Source organism: Pangasianodon hypophthalmus, chromosome 21 (assembly GCF_027358585.1).
Source record: "Pangasianodon hypophthalmus isolate fPanHyp1 chromosome 21, fPanHyp1.pri, whole genome shotgun sequence".
In the NCBI taxonomy this organism is placed as follows: Eukaryota; Metazoa; Chordata; class Actinopteri; order Siluriformes; family Pangasiidae; genus Pangasianodon; species Pangasianodon hypophthalmus.
The window spans coordinates 18,594,370-18,606,000 of NC_069730.1; the positions used below are offsets into that span (position 1 = coordinate 18,594,370).

The 11,631-nt window shown below is 37.6% G+C and overlaps 1 protein-coding gene across 1 annotated transcript in view; it reads left to right on the forward strand.

The window, feature by feature from the left end:
- The first annotated feature begins 3,687 nt into the window (after positions 1 to 3,687).
- si:ch1073-184j22.1 (erythroferrone) overlaps positions 3,688 to 11,631 on the forward strand; it is a 28,114-nt gene continuing 20,170 nt past the window's right edge. The window contains exons 1-2 of the mRNA XM_026946302.3: positions 3,688 to 3,945; positions 6,541 to 6,716. The gene's annotated coding sequence lies outside the window, so the exon portion shown is untranslated. The remainder of the gene's footprint in view (positions 3,946 to 6,540; positions 6,717 to 11,631) is intronic.

Below are 11,631 nucleotides of genomic sequence, written 5' to 3' on the forward strand. Positions count from 1 at the left end.
ACGTCTGCCGCTTTGTCACTTGCTAGTGTGAACGCAGGGTCAACGCTGTTGCAGGAAGTTCAGCTCAGTCCTTCAACAAAAGTTTCCTTCATTTTAAAACAATTAAATAGTTATAAATGGCTCCTTTATTTACCCAGCGAGTAAACAATGGACCTACAGAACTCTCTGGTTCCTGTGTAAACGAACGGAAATGTTTAACAGAGCGACATTCATTGACTGTGCAAGATCAGAAATCCCAAGTGATGTTTGTACCTCGAATTCTCAAAAGTCCTCACTTCCTCCAGCGTGTGTACGCGGGGAAACCCATGCTGCAGTGATGAATATACACTCTGTCTCCATGATGAAACAGAAAAACTGAAAGTGTTGTTTATATACTACAGCAGTAACAACTGTCATTCTAATGAAGTCCATTTTCAATCCTGCAACATGTTTTTTTCCCCCTGTACTGTTCCTCCTGTCACTGATTTTAGTCTGCAGGGTGTTAGGTTGATGAAACACTCAGCTGCACTTTCATCATCTCAGAACTTTAGATGAAATTTGCGTACATACATGATGCCAGCTACCGAGAAACAGCGACCTGAAAACGAAAGTACATGTGATGTAAATCGTCACCTTCAGAATCACTGTACAGGACACACACACACGCACACACACACGTCAAACACAAACTGCAACGTTGTCATAGATTGAATTGATGACAATCAACTTTTTTTTGTCAGGAAATTAAAATTGATCAAGTTTTTTTTAGTTTTAAGGGAAAAATAATTAATTGATTTTTGCTTTCAATTTTCAGATTGCTTATTTGGATTCCAATATATTCTTTTTAATTTAATTTATTTATTTCCATGTCTGGAAAACAAAAAAACAGGCTGACCAATTCTGCTGAGTGGTCATGTGCGGATATGAGATTTTCTTTTTTTATTTTACGATAATTTCCTAACCTTTTCCTGCAGTTTAAGTTTTTCTTTTGTAGTCTACTTCTACCATTTTGATATTCTGTTACATCAACACTTTAATCATAGCTGTCTTATTGAAGAGATCTGTAACCAAAAACTCACATTTTCTGGAATTGTAATCATTCTTTAAATTCTCCCAGAATGAGGAAGGTCAGAAGATGAGTGTGTTTATTTCATCTAGGGAGTACAGGACAGAGTTGATGTCAGAAACCCGAACATGCACAGGCCGCTTTCTTCTCAATCAACTCAGAGGTAATAAGGGAATTTAGTTCTCTAGAATAATAATGCAGAGTTGTAACCAATTATTTAGTAACTCATCTCCAGTAAGTGCTTTATCCTGGTCCGGGTCACGGTGGATCCAGATTCACCCTGGGTGGAACCTCAGTCCATTTTAGTCCACAGCACATGCACACACATTCACACCTAGAGGCCATTTAGAATAGCCAGGCCGCGTATCTGCTTGTTTTTGGGATGTTGGAGGAAACCGGAGAACCTGGAGGAAACCCACACAGACACAGAGAGAGCATGCTCAACGCCACATCATAACCTGAGGAATGTTACCCATTGTGCCGCCCTATAACCGCTTATCAGCACATAAATAATGGCACCATCATCCTCACCGCATTCTTTGATTTTAATAATAATAATAATAATAATAGTAGTAGTAGTTTAGTTAGGACTTGTCATTTTAAGTTCAAAACCTCAGTGCTTTAAACATAAAAGATTCAACAATATTTCAACAGTCATTGCAAATCCATGGTGAAAACATAATCTGGAAATAAAAAAAATCTCCACATCTGGAAAATTCATGTGCTTAATAGCAACTTTATTCATCAAATTAATCACAAATACAGAATCGAGTTAAATAAATGACAGTTAAGTTTGCAGTGGTGATTATACTCACATGGCCAGCTCTTATCATTAAAAGTGAAGGGGGCGTGGCTTGCCATGGCTTGCACTGTTTTGAATCAGACTGTATGACATCATATTGTGTGCTTGATTGTATTAAATAGCTCTTTAATGTGTTGAATCATCATATAAGTAGACACACACACACATAGAAACACACACTCCTACGTTTGTGTCTTTCAGAAGTGGGTAAGTATTTTATCTGAAGAAAATTACACAGATCAAAAGAGTGTTTCAGGCTAGTCTGTGTCGGAAAGCCCCACCTGAGCTCTCACACAGGAAGCTCTGCAGTGACACACAGCTCCTGCAGTGATGTGCCTGATGACCTTTAAAACCTGAGAGCACAGCTGCTGGCCCAAAGTTCAGGGAGTTCCCAAAAGCAACACTAGAGGCGCTGTGGTCCCTGCATCAGAGAACTGTGTGTGTGTGTGTGTGCGTGTGTGTGTGTGTGTGTGTGTGTGTGTGTGTGTGCGTGTGTGCGCATTTTACCCTGTATTTTCTTTAGAGGGCGCTGAAGTCAGCTGAGGCTGAGGAAGTTTTATTTGCTATTTAAAAATCTCTATTTATTTGTTTGTTTGTTTTCATTTACAAAGAGAAAATAGAATTTACAAACCTTCATATTTGGCATATTTGTACCTTCATATCAAACAAAACACAAGACGTTTCACAAACCAGGCAAAATTTAACCATTTTTAAATTACAAAATACATTAAAAAAATGAAAAAATTGTTAAAATAAGTGAAAAAAAAAACAAACCTCAAATTATTCTTTATGGGTCTTCAAAAAGATTAAATTCCTAAAACAAAGCTCTAAGCATTTTTCATAATCTTTACCTTGATTCACCTTCAAATTAAATCTTTTTGGAAAAAAAATAAATAAATAAATAGATAAATAAATAAAGCAACATTTCAAATTTCTCTCTAGGGGTCTTTAAATAGATTAAATTAATAAAACAAAGATTGTATAAAACAATAAAACAACCACTTTTTCCCTTTTGATAATCTTGAGTGATTCTCAAAGTAAATAATTCTTTTTTTAAAAACAAAATATTCAAATAAAAAATGAAATTACTCTCTCAGGGTCTTCAAAATGATTACATTCATAAAGCGAAGATCTCAACTTTTTAAAAATCTTTTCATAATCTGGACTGATTCAAAGTAAATAATTCTGTTTGAAAAAAATAAAATAAAATAAATGAAACAAATTACTCAAATTGCTCTCTAGGAGTCTTTAAAAAGATTAAATTAATAAATCAGTGATCATTTTTTTTCTCCTCTTTTGATAATCTTGAGTGAATCAAATTCTTTTTTGATGTATTTCATCTTGTTTGTAAAAATATTCCCAGAAGCAATAAATTCTTTATTATAAAGCCTTTTTGTCTTCTAATAAAATAGTAAACAACATCATTTCTGCTTATTTCTTTTGTGTGTATACATTTTGTATCAAGCAAAAAGACATTCAAAGAATAGCCAGATGTTTATTGATTATTATTATTATTATTATTATTTTAAACAAATCATTCACAGTTTACACATTTTTACGTCTTTAAAATGAACCTCTTTTACTTTTGGGGAACTGGAAAGCTAGTGTTCTCTGTCCGCCATTTTCTACTTTCATGTTCATTAAATAATTACGTAATTGAGTTCACCTCTCAACGGTCACCTAAAAGAGTCGGTTCAAAGAGTCGATTCATTGGCGAACGACATAAATGGCCTTAAATGATTCACTCGGTGAATCAAATGTCAGAATTGTCGTCTATTCGACTTGAACCGAATCTACCAGTGAATGTGTCGATTCCAAGATCCATTGTTGATGAATCAAACGTCATTAATTAATTAACTCACGCAGCAGCTTCGACGTTAGGCTAACATGCGCGTGTGCTAATACAAATGCTAGGCTAATAAGCTAAATAACTTGTCACATATATAAATATATGCATTTATTATTATTTTCACGAACATCTTTTTATTAATTTGTTGCTTATTACACGAGCTGGCGTCTTAAATACGTGAAAATAGACCAAAATGGATAAGGAAGTTGTACTTGCTGAGTTTGCTAAAGATGCTACACAGCAAACATGGTAAGAGTGTGCTTTTAATATTGCGTATTGTTTAGGTAGGTTTTGTTAAACAAACCTGTTAAAAACCAGGCATAAACGGTGAATTCAGGTACTGTACGAGTTTAGACACGAATACACAAAGAATACACTAGAATTTTATATGGTGCAATTTGGAGGTTTAATTGAATCAATTGAATCAGGTATTCGATTCATTGAAACGGACAGTTCAAAAGAATCGGCTCAGTATCGAACTAGTCAGGTATGGAGTAGCATAGAATTGGCAAACACCAATGCTTTAAAATGCAATCCTGCCGGTGTTTTAACTTGATATGTTTTCTAATAAAGCGTTAATTAAGCATTACCTAAATAATGTGAATAATTTCAATGTAAATAATGTCTCGCTCTCTTCTTCCTCTTTATCTCTCCCTCTGAATTTCCATTTTAACGTGAGAATTATTTGGGTGTCTAGAACTAAGTTTAGAAAATATGTAGATTTTCTATTTTAGAAATATATTCATCTGTTACTGTTTGTTGCTTTTTCTATATAAAAGGAAAATTCATGAGAAGGTTCATTGCCCTGCTAAATGATTGTTTTTGCTTGTTTTGTCCACAAGAGGGCAGTGTTTCCCCAAGTGAGATTATAAAATAGACTGGAACAGGTCAAGAGTTTCTATCCATTACAGAACATTTCTCTCTCATAAAAAGGACTGATCACATAAATAATGCAATCTGTGTGACTGCATGTACCGTTTTGTGCAAAAGTTTGCTAAAATAAAATTCCAAAACATGAATACTTTTAAACAGCTTTGGGATTCAGTAAGTTGCAATATTAAGAGATTACAGTGTCCTGCACTGCCTTTAAATCAGGTCTGGAGGCTCTCGTGTCTTTCCTGTGTGTATATACACACACACATTTCATTTGGAAGTTCTTGGAATTTCTTTTCTCATCCAGAATCCATGTGGGATGCACATAGATATTTATATTTCACTTCAGAAGTACTTCAGTATTTAAAAAGAAAAAAAGCCTACATAAGCTGGTGTGTGCTGTGGAGCTAGGTTGTTAGCTAGGCTAGTAAGTTACATGAATAATGATGTGTGTAGTGAAGCTGAACTTATTCAAGTTTTATTTTGTTCTGTGTGGAAGGACACTGCTGCCACGCAAGATAAAAATCCCCTTCAGCATCTCGTTATTGCAAGAAAAACATCTCGTTACTACAGGAAAACATCTTATTACGAGAAAACAGCTCATTATTGAGAAAAGTGTCTCATTACTATAAGAAAACAACTCGATATTACAAGAAAAGCATCTTTTTACTACAAGGAAACAACTCGTTATTACGAGAGAACGTCTTGTTGTTAATTGAAAAGCATCTCATTACGCACAAAACCTCTTATTATGAGGAAATGTCGTGTTACAATGAGAACATGTTATTATTCCAAGAAAAGCATCTTGTTATTTGAGAAAATATCTCGTTTCTACAAGGTGTGTTCTCGTTATTCCAAGAAAAGCATCTTGTTTCTACAAAGAAATTCTCATCATTATGAGAAAAACACTGTTACTATGTGAAAAGCATCTCGTTACTATGAGAAAACAACTCCTCGTTATAAGAAAAGTACTGTGTTACTATAAGAACGTGTCATTATTACGAGAATCATCGTTTAGTTAAATGTCACCTGCACCTATTTTGCAGAACCTATTTGGTAACCATGTAGGTTATATTATAACAATGATATAACTGCTGCTGGTTTTCTAACATATTTATCTCATGATAAAAGCTTTTCTCACACTGTGCTTCTGTTGTTCTGAACTGCACTAGCAATGGGCAGAGAGCAATACTGATATTAAAAAAAAAAAAAAAAAAAAAAAAAGGTCTCTGAAATAAAGCCCTGAATAAATATCACTGAGAGCCTTGGGAATAATGCGAAATTCCTCCAGACTCGCTGAGAGGTTGAGTTATAGATTTTGGATGCGATGCTCTTATAACAACATCCACGAATGTAGAGAGCTGTAGAGAAAATGCACGGCTGTGCATCAGCCCTGAGCTGGCTAGACGGAGACGCTAGTCATGGCACTACAGGAATGCGGGACTGGCATCTGCAGGACAGCGCCAAGCATCTCGCACGTCGCAGAGAAGGGACTGTCATCACATCACGTCTCTGACTTCTGGGAAATAGCTCTCGCACATTTCTCGCCTAGACTAAATAACAGTGAGACGGAGCAATTTTCCAAACGCAGATTTTTCCGAGCTCTTCTCTTAATCCTAATTGTTTTCAGCCCCTTTCTGTCGAGACGATGATTATTCTGGAGCCGGTAGCCATGATTTGAGCACAACTCGGAAAGTCGTGCAGTCTCTCCTGGATTCCTTCAGCCAAAGCACCACCTATAAATAAAAAGCACATGCACGACTTTCTAGCCAAGCAGCATATGAAACAAGAAATGAAGCACAGGCTGTGTGGTCATTCTTGTGTACTTTACCCCCCGAAGCTAGCATGCTTCAGACCGTTGTCATGTTCTGACCCTGACTAGTTAAAACATGATTTATTAGCATATTTTCCACCATGGTTTATGATTGTTTCGCTCTCATTTTGGGTTCAGCTTGTGTTTTTTCCCCTCAGGCTCTTTTCCAGAAAGAAGAGCTCGAGGCTCTAGAGTCCACAGGTCTCTGGCACTCAGAGCCTCGATGGCAGACATGAAGAAGATGCGTTCAGGCGCCAGAGTCGAGGGCCTCCACCTTCAGCTCGTCTACTCAAGAAACTGACGCAGCCCTCCATGTGCGGCTTCCACACCTGAGGTAATGGAGTAACTGGAGGAGAAAAATAATCACTGTATTCACTTCATTCCCTAAGAACATTTAGTGCATTATGGGTACTGTGACGGATTTGCACCAGTATGTGTAATATGGACTCTCATATTTAACAAACCTTGTGTTGGTCAAAAATTATCCGTTACGTCTGTGTAAGCACATCTCTTTTAATTACTAGTGTTAATTATTTACAGACATCAACTGAGTTTCCTTTAGCAGTCTTGCTTGTGTGTGTGTAGGTCCCAGTAATGGAGGAGTGGCCTTTGTGCCTGTCAGTTCCAAATAAGGAGGTGTGACTTTTGTGCTTGTGAGTCACAGTAAAATAGGCGTGGCCTCTGATCCTGTTAGGCCCAATGAAAGCGTGGCCTGTGTGCTTGACAGGTGTCACAGTGAGGGAGGTGTGGCCTTTGTGCCTGTCAGTCCTAGAAAACGAGGTGTGGCCTCTGTGCCTGTCAGCCATAGTAAAGGAAGTGTGGCCTTCCTCTCCGCCAAGTTAATACTGAATGACATTGTATTAAACACTTGGCTGAGGTAATTTCTCCTTGATACCTCGGATCATTGAGCCTATTGTATAATTTTGGAAGGAGATACATACCTCTAATAATTTTTTTCATGGACAACCAGATTTTTCCACTTGCAGTGGAAAAGCTTGAGAACGTGGAGATACTGAGGTAACATTAGCGTGAGCTGTACTCTCTCACCCTCCACACACTGCAAAAATGTACTTTAACCCTACTATATGATGTGCAGTTAATTAAATCTCACTTGCATCATCCATGTACTTGTGTTCGCTAACTTTGTGGAAAAAATACTTCCTTAAAAGTAAAATGAACAAACGGCATCAGTAAACGCAAGGGATTGCCATAATAAATCGTTTTAATGATGTGGAATTTGACCTCAGAGGAAATAGCTAACGCAGTCCTAAAATGTAATAGATTCGGCGTGGGGCACAGACAGTGATCTGGCTCTCACTGTGAGGAGAGTGCAAGTGAATCGACTCACTGTGTTCATGTGCGTGGGTTTGGTGTTGGCCAACCAGAACAAACAACGAGACATTTATTTAGCATTTACGGAAGGAGTATCCAGTGTCAGCGCTTTGTAACAGTCAGAGATAAAGCTGTAACTTTACGTTTTCTGACATCTTCAGGACAGAGGAGTTTATGCTTTCTTGCTTCTCTGCGACATGACGATGTGTTTTTTTTTTTTGTTTTTTTTTTTTTTTGGTCTTATTAACTTTGAGAGAGGAAAAAAGAGAGGCTGGTGAGGGAACATGGATGTTCCACAACATTAAATGCAACTAAAAAAGGAATGACTGTGGGTATTATAAATGAATGACTGTGGGTAACGTGCGGTATTTGGTGCTTTAGTTTTGACACAAAAACTCACGATTTTAAAAAAGCATAATCTGAGTCAGTAAGACAATTCACAAAACAGCGATTCAGCTTCACAATGGACCGTTTTTAACTCTGTGACATCCTTTTGCCCAATTTTATAGATAACAGTGTGTCAGAAACAATATAAGCAAGATCATTCAGGATTATTTAACAACCAGAGGCAAGTGTGTGATTTGCTAAATTTGTATTTTCCATTACCTGTTATCTACATGAGCGTTGTAGCTCCCGAATAAAACTAAAGAAGCAAATATATGTTTGCCAGCTAAATATTTTTGAGACAGCTCTCACCATTAAAACAAAGTGTACTTCTTTGTTAATATAAATAAGATGCTGCTCTAATGGACTACGTGCTAACACACGGACAATCCATTAGTCACATCGGCATCGATTTAATCCCTTGTACAACACATTAAGCCTTGCAGAAGCCTGCGTGTCTGCCAGGAGTGGCCTAAATATGCCAGGCTTTGTCCTGAACGCCAGCAGTGCGGAGTGCGTGCCAAAGCCTCACTGCCCTTAATTTACCTCAGATTTACCTCAGACGGTCTGGACCAGGAGCTGCAGTGTGCTCTGTACCTGTCCGTCAGGACCAGCTCGTCTCTCAGCACATCACGTTTACCCTTCAGCCAAGAGACATGCATGAGGCAGCCAGAGTTCAGATATGTGTCCATGAGCAAAGCGTAAACCAGATTATTTAAACCATCTGCAGGACGAGATCAGAAAAAAGCTCAGGAGTCTTTACGTGGTGAAACAGCAGATGTTTTATTGAGGCATTTCTTGAAATTGTTGAACAGATAATAGTGTTCAAATCAAACTCATGAAGTCATGCTTTAAACATGGGAAGTCATGACGTTGTTGCTAGGCAACTCAGAAATATGTACACTGAGCTTATCACATTAACTAACTAGCGTGTTGATGACAAATCTTTTACGTGAGCTATATAAAGGCAGAGAGACGGTGAGAAAGAGACAAAACTGTAGAGAAGAGCAACATTTCCCTCAGATTTGTTGCTCTGTTACTAAGAAAAGACCCTTAAATTACACTGTAATGATGTACTATATAGCTAATGGTGTGTCCCATATGTGTCCATTCCGAAACCATGGGAATTAACATGGAGTCGGTCCTCCTTTGCTGTTATAATAAGCTCCACTCTTCTGGGAAGGCATTTCACTAGATTTTGGAGCGTGGCTGTGGGGATTTGTGTTCATTCAGCTACAAGAGCGTTAGTGATGAAAGGCACTGAGGTCACATGAGGAGTTGTCCTTTCACTCCAACTTTGGTAAAAACCATGTCTTCATGGAGCTCGCTTTGTGCACAGGGGCATTGTCATGCTGGAACAGGTTTGGACCTCTTAGTTCCAGTGAAGGGAAATTGTAAAGCTACTGCATACAGAGACATTCTATACTACAACTGTGGTGTTCTAACTTTGTGGCAACAGTTTGCGGAAGACCCACATATGTATGTGATGGTCTGGTGTCCACATACTTTTGGTCATATTTTAATTAGCCTAGAACCAGGGCTCTCAGACTGGGATCCAGGTACCTCCAGGGGTCCATGAAGCATAGCCAGAGGGGTTGTGATTTATTTTAATTTTTCTTTTGTGGAAATTATAAGTGACAATTATCAAAGTTCTTAGTTATTAGCCATTTTGACTTGAATTGTTTGGATTTAATCTAAACCTCAATACCAAGGCCTATAATAATGTCAACCTGAATAATTAAAAAATGTTTTGGGAGTAAAAACTCTCCGACTCTTTAAAAAAAAAAAAAAAACAACAAACAAACAAAAAAACATAAAAAATATAGTTCATAAAATAAATGTGTGCTAAAGGTTGAGCACCCCTGGCCTAGATAAGCCGAACCTCCACAAGCGAAACATGTACATTGGAACATTGCAAACTGCAAGATCTTTCATATAATTTCTTGTGATGCAATATTGATGTTTATTAACATGGGAAATGTGATGGAGAGTTTGTTAGCGGTTGATGCTAATTGTTAATAAAGTGTAATTTTAATTATACCTAATAATTAACCAACGCTTCTGAGGCAAAAGTTGATATTCCCAATGGTTTTGTTTTGTTTCTAAGGTCACTGTGCCTTTACAATGCCATGCTGGCTAGGTAAATAATAATAACATACAGTGATATATTTATTAAGATTTGGATGGTTTCATATTGTTTTTTAAATATATGAATTAAATTAAAGAGTTTATTTAAAGGATTAAAGAATTAGAGTAAATAAATGAGACATGTAGAAAAGTGCAAATAGTATGAAGGTAAGTAAATGTAGTAAAAATCAAGCCAAGAAAATGATCAAATAAGTTGTTGTAATGGTTAATTTTTAAACGGGACATCTACCGCTCTAAGCCTATAAAACCTTTCTCTCTGTGTGCATGTTTTGGCAGCACACCGCTAACCAAAGCCAGCGCAATTAATGCTAATAAAAAATTCCGTTCTGCAGGCTTGTTTACAAATCGAGCAGCCTAAACAATTTTTTTCACCGTGTTTTTGGCTGTACCTGCCGAAAAACAGCCACCTTCATGTGTCTGCACACCAACAGCACTTTAAAGCGACCAGTTTTCTGGAGCAGACCAGGATCTTCACCTTCTCCAGATCCTGAGCATGTAAACACACACACAACTTTAAATCTGTGTTAATGTGAGTCCAGCTTGGATGGATTACGATGAAATAACTGTAAATAACACTGGTGATTTTACTGGCCCATTGTGCCCGGTGGGTGTTCTTGCAATAAATACACCCGAGTCATATTATGGCTCTTAAATAGCTGATAAATCGAAAAGGTGTGGTGTGTTTTTACTCCACACACTGAGGCTTGCTGTCTAAAGCAGTAAAGCAGCGCAATAAAGAAGCTTTAAGACATTACATTTGTCATGAACAACCATGTTTTTTTTTCCCACTGTCAACCTGATGCCTTTGCTGGGATGGGTGTTAATAAAGTCAAGTCCCTGACCCTCGACAAACTCTGATCTGTCTTTAACAAACTCCACAAACTATTTGAACACCCTGCTGATCATCTGTGCCACCACAAAGTGCTGCAGTGATAAAGTGCACTGGTCTGAAGTGTAAAATGTGCAATTTAGCCTACATTACTTGCGTTCTCGTCCAAAAAAAGAAGGGCAAATACCATTTCCCAGTGAATGGGATCCTATATATTACCTCTCTTAGATTTTATGTAGATATTGAGAAAGCAATAACTTTTTGTCTATACTGTTTAGGAAAAGGAGCGTGTCGAGTGTCTTCTGCTTCTCCTGAACCAGCGACTTCCAGTCCTCTTATCCCAGCATCAGTACACCATGAGGCTGCAGGACAGAGCCTTTATAAGATTTAAGCTCCAGTATTAGTGTTGTTAGCATCGCTAGCTAGCTAAATGATAGGTCATTCACAGCTGCCTGAAAGCCAAGTTATAACACTACAATCACGCAAAATATGGCTCATGCTAATGTATGAGAACAGTCAAGAGTGCCTTTGCTATCCTTTTTTTTTTTTTTCTTCA